We start from the raw sequence: 11,368 nt of genomic DNA on the forward strand, positions 1-11,368 counted from the left end.
CTTAGTAACACAGGGTGTGAAATGTTCAGTTTATTGCTGCAAAACTGCAAAGAAAGTTTCTGAAAGATTAAGGTAATTCTAAGTATCTTTATGTGACAAGTCAAGATAAATCTAAATATTCATATCTCTATTACTATGTTTAAAGTTATGAAAAGGTTAACCTTTACCAGAAAACGCAACACAATTGATCCTTAATAAACATAATAAACATAAATTAAGGAGCAGATAACATAGGGAGGTTAGTGCTAAATGACCCAACTACAGAAGTAGATGAAAACTTCTGACAGAAAATGTTGTGCCTGTCCTTGCATGACTATATCTTGAAAGAGCATTTTATATAGTATACTGTAACAGATGAACAAAACACACTTCAGAGGTAGTGTGGCTAAGCAGCCTAAAGCACTGGATTAAGCCTCAACTCTCTCTGGAGGCATGGGTTCAAATCCCACCACTACTGATTTAAAGCTTTGAACTGCTGTTAAGTGTTTTTTATTCTCTCTCAGTCTTCATTTGCCTGCTGTGCAACTCCAAGCATGTCACTTAACCTGACAGCGAACTGGAGCATTTGGGAGTTTCAGTTAGGCTCCTTAATGATCCCCTGTATGGAAGAATTGTAGCTGTATATGATGCAGATTATTCTTCCAAAGAAGGTGTCACTTGCATTATCTCTTATACTCTTGCGGATACTGTGCTGGGAATAACAGGCAACTGATTTGTGCAACTGTCCAGTTCTTCAGTACTTTTCTCAAGTCATTTATTGTTCTAGGATTTCAAGCTGAAACAATGCCACTGTATATATATATATATATATATATATATATATATATATATATATATATATATAAATATATAAACAACCTAAATATTCACTCCAGTTTTAACCACTAAATGACAGGATGTGGTTTGTTATATGTAGTATTCTATGACAGACTGACTGGTCCTTATACAGCCTTAATCAAATTATATAAAATATGGCGTAACTTCACTTATTAACTAATGCTTGACTAGCACAGCAAAACAATCCCACATTCAATCTTATGAGCTGAATACTGGCAAAAGGAAAGAGGCATCAGCTCAAAATGATCACATCTGATATAGACCCTCTGCTATGTGATGAAGGTAGTGGTAAAGGTCACAAGGGCAGAGTGATGATACATTCGGATTAAATCAGGTTATTACCTTTATTCCCTCATAAATCTAGGCCTATTCATAAATCTGAAGCACTACAGTAAGAAAATTCAATACATCAATGTGTAATTATTGTTATTTTTACTATTATTATAACTACATTAAAATTGCATACACTTCAGAAATATAGCCTTGTGGCCACAGCGTTGCAGCCACTGTGCCAACACAGTGGCTGCAACACAGTGGCCACAGCGTTGCAGCCACTGTGTTGGCACCTTATTTTTAGAAGCATTTCAGGCACTTCTATGATGAAAGGAGATGTAACATAAAAACTTATCTCCTGTAAGAGAACACAATGACATTCACTCCATCAGAACATTGTAATACCAGTCAGTCTTAATAATCTGTCCATAAAAGAAGTGCTGTTCATTTATTTATTTTCATTTACAAGTATGTTGTGGTAGACCTTATAATGTCTGTTTGTAGGCACAGCCAGGAAGAACTCAGCTACAACTGTTCTGCCATATCAAACAACTATACTAAAGCCTTTTTATTATGCATACTTCATAATAATGAAAGCACATATAAATATAACTCTGAAATAAATAAAAAGCGCAATGCTAATTTACTGACTTTGATTAGTAAATATGATATGAAATGCTCCTTACTTTGGTATGGCCTTATCTAGTGAGACAGGGGGGATTCCACAATCACAGTATCAATTCAAAATATTTTGCCCCTAAAAATTCTAATTTCACACTAGGGAGCACAGGTAAACTCTTACAAGCTAAGCAGACTATATGAGGTAGGCAGTTTGTTTGTGTCTTTCAGCTTTTCCCGGTTAGGGGTCGCCACAGCGGAACTCTGGTCCGCTAATGATTGCCAGTAGATTTTTACGTACTGGCTTGCTGGGCCTAACACACAACCTTCAAAGAAGGAACACCCATTCACGCATGTCGCTACACAGAAGACGCTCTAACTGAGAATTGAACTGGCAACGTCTGAGAGGCAACAACGCTACAGCAGCACCACCACCGCAGCTATATGAGGTAGGCAGTAAAGTCTAAAATAAAATTCTACTGCTAGGCAAAGTTGGGGAAGGCGAATTAGGACTTCATCATTACAGCAGATTTTTAATCCCAGAAGCATTCACTGCATAAATTATGAAATAAGGCTAATGTATGCAAACCCACTATGTCAATTGGTACCCCTTTTGTAACACACTGCCATACATGCAACAGTGATCTCCTCCCCAATCGTCTGGGAGTTATTTATGCAAGAGCCATAGGTAGTATAAATGTGCCCACGGTAAAGCAGGGTTGGGGTTATTATACATATTGTTCAAGTGAATTTCATTTCTGCTTGAGAATAGATATAATATTTATATGCTATGGCCTATGCATACATGGTGAGGTCAAGCTGCAACCTATTCTTTTCTTTTAATAGACCATGTCCCACAGGTATAATAGCTGTGATGGTGAAAAATCACATAGAAAGACAAAGGTATTTTTCTGACTTATGTATGAAGCATCCAACATTTATTCATTGTTTAGGGGTAGACAAGAATATAAAAGTGATGGGATTGCCCCAAGATAATAGACTATTTTGTGATATGTTTAAGTATGAGCTGTGACATGACAAAACATCTATCCATTTATAGATATAGATGTAGATATATATATATATATATATATATATATATATATATATATATATATATAGACACACACACACACACACACACACACACACACACACACACACACACACACACACACATACACACAGATGTATATAGACAAACTTGGGAGAAGAGAGAAAAAATACAGAGTTAGGTATTTGAAGAGGATGAAAATTGTAGACATCAAATACAAAAATTACAAAATGTAATTAAAGGATTGCTAGACAGGAAGCTACCAGTTTTATATGGAAGCATTAATACATTGTCATTGTTTCAGTTCCCTCGAACAACAGAAGGTGCTTGCTGTGAGACTATGACAATGTGAGCCAAGAATGACTGCAAAACTGTGTAATAGACTTGGTGATCAGCTGACTTCAGACCCCATGATTCTGGGAAAGAGTTTTATAATGTATTATCAAAAACTGCATGAACAGTACACTACAATGCCCTATGTCATAAATGTTATCTGCTGCCTATCTTGAATTGTTAATGACTTGGATAATAAATTCTAACTTAAATAGTTTTAGGACGGGTTAAAAGGCATATAGGATATCACTCTTTGCACTTTATGTGTTAATGTGTTTAAACAAGTAAAAAAGTAGACGTGAAAGTTTTATTTACAGCTTTGTAAGGGTTTAGGAAATTCTTTAGAATAAAACTTATGCAACAATGATGAGGACAGTGACAGTAAATAATGCTCCTTCAGATACCTTTAAGAATTAGTATGCTTATGTGCTACAGATATGGATCACAGAGTAGAGGCTCTGCGTTTTGGTGATGAGATTAATATTGTACATTTTTCAAATAGTTCCAACTAGGCCCACTCCCAAAAAATGTGTGATATTGGTTAAAATTATAAGGAGAGATTTTATCTGAGATGGAATGCAACTCTAAAAGTGCCATGCAAAAAACATAGTCAAGTCTGGAAAAGTTCAAGGTTAAACATATAGGTTCCATATGTATAACTTGTAGTGAGTTAGACCGAGAACGTATGCTGACTGTTGGTGAGGGTTTATAATGCTAGGTGGAAACAGTTAATGATAGTTGTTTGGAATTTGATAGACTTGCAGTCTATGGATATCATAAGAGAAAGAAGGCACCAGCTCATGTTAGTAAAAAAAAAATCATTTTAAAGACATTATTTAATGGAAAATATTTGAGAAGTTGGCTGAACCTTTTGTTCTGAACTGAATATTGCAGATTGTGGTGCCAATGTCAATGGCTTAAGAAGATGGTAAGAGTGTTGGACAAAAATGATTTTTTTGGAAGCAAATATGGTGATCATTTGATTTAGATATCGAGATACCTGGCTGAAGGTCTTGAACAAGTACTCACTGAGAGGTATACTGAGATCTAAGTCCAAGGGGATGAAAAGTAGAGCTAAATGGATGGATATAACTGACTTGATAAAAAACATCCTCCAATGATATTACAAATGAGAATGAACCCACATCCACTAGTATGGAGCGGGAAAGCCTTGACTATCCCTCTGGCAATCCAAGCTTATAGCATTCCGGGTGCTATTTGTAGATAGTGGAGGGTGGAGAAGGAAAAAGAAGGCTAAGACTGCTTGCATTTCCCAGAGACAATGGTCAAGAGGTGACATGTTGGAAAGGCCAGGCCATTCCCCAGCTCTAGCAGAGACCAGAACAAAATGAATAGACGCAACATTAAGTAAGTGAGTGGATCTGGGAGAGCACCTGACCGTAGGCCAAAGTTGGGGCTCTCCCAGAAACCGAGTCATAGATTTTCAACCTTCAAACATAAAATCAGCATGTAGGGAAGCAAGGCCACAGTACTTTCAACTAAAAGGGGGTTATTCGTAAAGGTTACTGTAAGGTGTACAACTTGTGTGCACTTTGCAGTAACTTTTTGGAATTCAGTGACAGCCCTAACATTGTGCAACAGACATGCCGTCTGCAAGACTGTGATACATGCAAATGAAACAGTTCAGGGAGAGGCATATGCTAATTAGCCATGTGCTCTCTCTCTCTCTCTCTCTCTCTCTCTCTCCACGAGAACTGCCTCAGGAAAGACACATACACAACAAGTGACTCATAGACTCTCTCATCTGTGTAGATTAGCACGGGTACACCTAACCAATGTAGAAGAGTTAAGTACTGAGGATTTTTGTGGTGAGGTAGGGGCAGGAGATGTGTGTGTGTGCAAGACAGTGCATGCAAATGGCTGCATGTGTAAGAGTGTGTGTGTGTGTGTGTGTGTGTGTGTGTGTGTGTGTGTGTGTGTGTGTGTGTGTGTATATGAGACTCTGCCAGGGAGAAGGCATAAGGAGGTAGTGAGCAGGTGAGGTAGTGGTGAGTGCGCGCGTGTGTGTGTGTGTGTGTGTGCGTGTGTGTGTGTGTGTGTGTGTGTGTGTGTGTGTGTGTGTGTGTGTGTGTGTGTGTACGAATCAATAAATGGATGAGTGTGTGAATGCAATCAGGTGGGTAGGAAGCTGTGTGTGTGTGTGTGTGTGTGTGTGTGTGTGTGTGTGTGTGTGTGTGTGTGTGTGTGTGTGTGTGTGTGTGTGTGTGTGTGCGTGTGTGTGTTGGGTTGACTGTCATACTACCACACAGCCCTAGACTAATGAACATATGATGTACTGCATTCGGTAGGGAGACCACTAGCCACCAGTGATGGCTGTATTTCAGGGATGGGGGACCACTAGTCACCAGGGATTACATCATAAGACTTGTACATTAAAGGCCCTTAAAGCAGTATGGGGATCAGAAGGTATGGAGAATACATGGCACTGGGGTTACTACTCTTGTGCGTTAATGACACTTAAACCAGTATGGGGATCAGGAGATGGGGAGAACACATGACACTGGGGTTACTACTGTTGTGCCTTAATGGTACTTAAATCAGTATAAGGACTGGAGGAAGGGGGAACCAGCAGACACCAGAAATACTACTTTTGTGCCCTTAAGGCACTTTTCAGAGTTCAGGTGGACTAATGAGTCTATCAGTATACATTTCATATGCGTTAAGAAATTGAAGACTCTCATGCAAACTCACACAAAGACAAGGAGAATATCCACCCCCGGATTTACTAATCTTCCATGCAGGACTTATCTAGTCCTGCATGGAAGCAGCAGTTCAGGAGGAGGAGGACGGCATGATTCTACACTTCTACTACTTCTACACTTTATTACAGTAACACCTTATATTAATGAAGGTGTGCTGCCTGACCTTCTAAACCTACATGGAGCGTGGACGAGTGCAGGGGATGTGTCTGAGAGCAGAGCTCTCAGAATAAACATACCCCTGCAAAGTAGATCAGCAGAAACTGTAAATAAATGAGCGACACCGCTCATAGGTGTCTGCATAGCCCCACCAACAGTCCCCATGTGTACAACAGCAACAGTACATATAAATAAAATGAAGAAACCCTTTTATTCTTTTTTTTTAAAATCCCGAGTACAGCTAACCGTAGGTGCATGGGTTTGCCCATCGCTTCGCTATGATTAAAGCAGCTAAAAAGGCTGAAGAGGATAACAAGGAATATGTATGCAAATGAAGCAATACAGCAATAGTATAGTGGTTACAGTATCCACCTAATGAACAGGCATTCACGGTTTGAGTCCTACTGCAGCACATATTATTTTCCATGTGAAATCTGTATATGAACATATTTTCATATCTTTTTGCTGTATAACCTACATAATAACATTTAAATGTGACGTGGAGTACTGCATTAAATGCACATGTGAAGTGTCAGTGTCATAATAAATAAGGCACTAGTAAGCAGGTTTAAGCACAAATAAGCAGTAGTAAGCATATATATATATATATATATATATATATATATATATATATATATATATATATATATATGTATGTATACGCACTAGTACATGTGTTTAAGTGTGTTTGCATGGAGTAAGCATTGCCTACACAGATTAAGCAGAGTAGAAGTTAACTGAGTGTAAGAAACTGTAACCGGAGGTTAGCAGTGCTTACCAACACGCAAACCCACACAAACCCGCTTACAACTGCTTTAAAGTGCCTTAATCACTCTGTACCCAATGGCCCATGTTCTGTCCAGCAACAAAATATACTGCCTCTGCAAGGTTTGAACTCAGGACTCTGTACACTACAGTTCCAGAATTTAACCACTAAGCCATCATAGCAATAGATATGAATCAGGTATCAGCAAACTAATCCTCACCACAGGAAAATCAAACCAAACATGTGAACTGAATCTATGTACAGTGTGAAGTGGTATAACCTGCTACATAACATAAATATGTGAACTGGAGTACTGCAGTAAGCATAGATGTGAGGTGTTATTCTAATAAAGTGTAGAAGTAGTAGAAGTGTAAAATCATGAATACCAAACACATATAGAACCTGTAATGAATAATAAATCACTGCCAAAAGGCAAATATAGTGTTAATTAACTATTAAGCAATGCTAACCGCAGCACAGCTCAACTTAGTAAGAGTAAGCAATGCATAGGGGAGCCAATCCAATCTGCCTAGCGGTATACCCCTTTAAGCACTGCCAAATTTAGGTAAGCAGGTGTCCCCATAACTTAGCCTTTTCAAACCCAGCCTATCACAGAAATGTGCAGGTAATTGGCCATATATAAACCACACAGGTGGGAATACATTCCATAACTGGTTGTAGCTTCCTACTGCAGGCAGAATGGCTGGGGTGGGTGAAGGCATTCATTTTAGAGGGCACTGCTGGGGCATCCAGGAGTCAAAAATCATGGTATGGCTCCTGGTAAAACACCATGAGGAGAGACTACTGCAGGGCCAGTACCAGGGCTCGCAGTATAAAATGGAGGCCTGGGACAGTCTTGCCCCTGACCTCACCAGTGCCACAGATATCCCCTGGACTGGTGAGCAGGTCAGGCACCACCATGCTGACCTGAAGCGGAGGAGGGGGGATGTACTGGAACAATGGATCCAGGAGTCTTGGCAGGTGGCTAATTGCACAGTACTAAGTACTCATTCTACTAAGTAGTTAAGAATTGCCTAGCTTGTGTATACTATGGATAGGTATGGCTAAATATCACCGTATTTCTCTGACAGCTGCAGATGCGCGGGCTGCGAACCAGCAAGCCCATGATGCTAGGTGGCAAAGGCTGTGTCCTGAGGCAGGTTAGTAATTAGTCTGCATGTACTGTCATAACAAATAAATATAAGAGCCTTAGAAAGTGTTGTAATAGTAGAAATAAATGTGTAATAGTCTGTGAATAATGTGAATAAAGGTATAACCCCTACAGTGCTTCTATTTACTCTTCTGTCATATGTTGGCGAACTGTTGCATACTATAAATAGTATGTTGTATTTTAAGCAGGGTCACCCACACTGTGGTATGCATATAATATGTGTATGAAGTCCTGCATAACAATGTTGGAAGTGCCAAAAGGTCAGTCATATTGTAGAAGTGAGGGAGACTTAGATAGAAAACAGTAGAAAGCTTTACATCAATTCCATCATAACACAGTGTACTGTGATGTTAGCTATATTTTTTGTCACACACAGCAGGGGTTTTAATCCTGGGAGTGCTACTAAGTTGTATGCATAATCATACCCCACAACTGTACAGATTTTGTTACAATGTTCAGATAGAAAGCTGTATGCATAATTACACCCAACAACTGTACAGAATTTGCTAGAATGTTCAACTTGAAAGTTGTATGCATATTCATACCCCACAACTGTTCCAATCTGTCCAGCATGTTCAAATAAATGACCCATATCATCAGCCTAGAACCGCGTCCCCCTGACAAATCAGTGTGATGATCCAAGAAATGTAGGCAGCTGTTAATGACATATAACTGTACATAGTCATAGAATGTATATGAAAACAAACCTGTCATTCTAGCTCCTCGCACAATGTGTATAACAGCAGTTCTCATCATATGTTGCATTAACACCTGCATCTTGTCAAGCCTGAATGTAAGACACAGGTCACATATATAACAATCTATAAACATGCCAGTGTACAATATATGGCCATTGGGTAGTGTAATAATACATGTAAGGGAAAGATCACTGCAGTGACTAAGAATGTTGTGAAAATTACAAGGATATATTAGTTGTTAATTGAACTCTCTCTCTCACCCCTACCATATGTGCAAAATAACCCAATGACACTCCTCAACTGGTATGTGTACACTCCAAACGTTTTTTGGGACATATGTCCTAATGGTTAATAAATATTCACATTTGTTTCTATGTATGTGCCATGTTAAAATACACCCATATTGGTGGCCTGTTGCCATCAATGAAACCTGCATGCTCTTGTAATGGAAACTGTTGTTCCATATATGCATGTGTTCTGCTTGCTCTGCAGCTGTGTTAAATATGGTGTTTTGGATTAATGGGAATACCTATGCATGCTGTTATAAATAATCCTGAATGCTGTTAACTGTAACTAACCCATATCTGTCATAAACCTGTGACAACATAGCTCGTATGGGAAGGTCGATCCCAGTGGACCCACCTGTCCCACCTCAGCTGGCCATGGCACTGGGCACCAGCACCTTTGGGGCCCAGCCTAGAACCTCCTCCTCTGTGGGCCCTGCGCCACCTTCGGGTGGAACCACTGCAGGGGATGGGGCTCACCCCCTTCTCGGAGTAGATATGGAGGGGAAACTGTCACCCATCAACAGGCCGTGGTGCATAGGGAGCTCGATCTGGAGTATTGAGACCGGCTACGCCAGCTTGAGGGCCGAATGGTGCAATTAGAGGTTGACACTGCCCCTCCTACACAGGTCCCAGCAGAGCCATCTTTGGGGCCATGAAGGTGCAGTGGTGACTGCCAATTGGTGGGGACCTCAGTCCCACTGTTTCCAGTTGGGGCCTCATGGGCTTGCAAATTCCAAACACCCCTCCCCGTCCAAGGTGTTTACCCCCCACATGTGTCATATACCGGCCCTGTATGTCTTTTGTTTGTCTTGTCTGTTACCCTACCCAACCTACCTCCCCAAATATACCTACTACTCCTCCCCAACATCCCACTCTCACCTGAAATAAAAAGGGTACTCTGTTCCCACAAAAAAATCTCGCCCCATACATAGCTGTCCATTTTGCACACATGTCCACTGGACACATGTAATCTGGTCTAATTGGCATCACAATGAACATATGTTGTCCTCACCCCTCTCCCAGGGGTTTGAGAGTCCAAATGTACCTGCAAATTTAGTGTATATGCACAGCTGTTGCTGTAGAAGAAATGGGCAGCTATGGACCTTTCCTATACACTTCCTGCACATGCCTAGCTATTTTCCCTACTGTCTTTCCCTCTTTGTGCACCTTTTAACACCACTTTCCTATCAACCCCTTTTTCTTTTCTTTTAAAAAAATTATTGCGGGGGTAAGCGGCAGTAAGCACTTTTAAGCAGCAGTAAGCGGGTTTGCGCCAGTTTGCATGGGGGTAAGCTATGCCTACACAGGTTAAGCAATTCCAAAGCTAACTGACTGTAAGAAAACATAAGCAGGGCTTGGCGTGCTTACCATCATGCAAACTCACGCAAACCCACTTACAATTGCTTAAAAGTATCTTAATCACTCTGTATGAAACAGCCCTTGTTCTGCCCAGCAACAAAATAAACTGTCTTTCCAAGGCTCGAACCCAAGACCCCTGCACTCCATACACAAAGTGATTTACCACTAAACCATGGCAGATATACATAACCTGATGTTTTCTCAAACATATCATACAGCACAATCAGTTAGCAGTGCAGGAAATGTTTTAATATCATACCACACAACCTGTTAATGCAAGAAGTCTGGACAAAGTATGCCCCACTGTGGGTACAAATAGGGATATATGTTAACTAATGCTCTAATACACTTAAAATGCTGCTAGTTACACAGTTATATGTATTAGAACACATATGTAAAAGGAGATGAAATCTGAAACACAAAAGTGTCGGCACTAGTTATTGACTTCAATGCTGCAATCATCCATGTCAGCTGCCAAGAGAATGAGGTACAGGCCAAAATATGAGCCAATCATGCATAGAGATATGGGCAGATATATATAGATATATATATATATATATATATATATATATATATATATATATATATATATATAGATATAAAACTGTAAATGTAGGCAGATAGACAGCTATATGTAGATATATATATTTATGTGTGACACAGAAATAATCATATAACATCAATTGTATATAGATACATACATATGTCCATATGTATGTATATATATATATATATATATATATATATATATATATATATATATATATATATATATATATATATATTTATAGATAGATACTATATATATATATATATATATATATATATATATATATATATATATATATATATATATATATATATATATATATATATATATATATATATATATATATATAAATATATATATATATATATATATATATATATATATATATATATATATATATATATATATAGATATAGCTACATGCACATATACACAGACAAATGGTATTAGTAGCCACACAAATGTAGAAGTAGTGAGGAAGTACTGGTGCAAAGTATATCCCTCAACCACAATCCCTTTAACTGCCACCTGTGAAATGTGTAG

The sequence above is a fragment of the Protopterus annectens genome, chromosome 11.part0 (assembly GCF_019279795.1).
Source record: "Protopterus annectens isolate FY-2018-M chromosome 11.part0, PAN1.0, whole genome shotgun sequence".
Classification (NCBI taxonomy): domain Eukaryota; kingdom Metazoa; phylum Chordata; order Ceratodontiformes; family Protopteridae; genus Protopterus; species Protopterus annectens.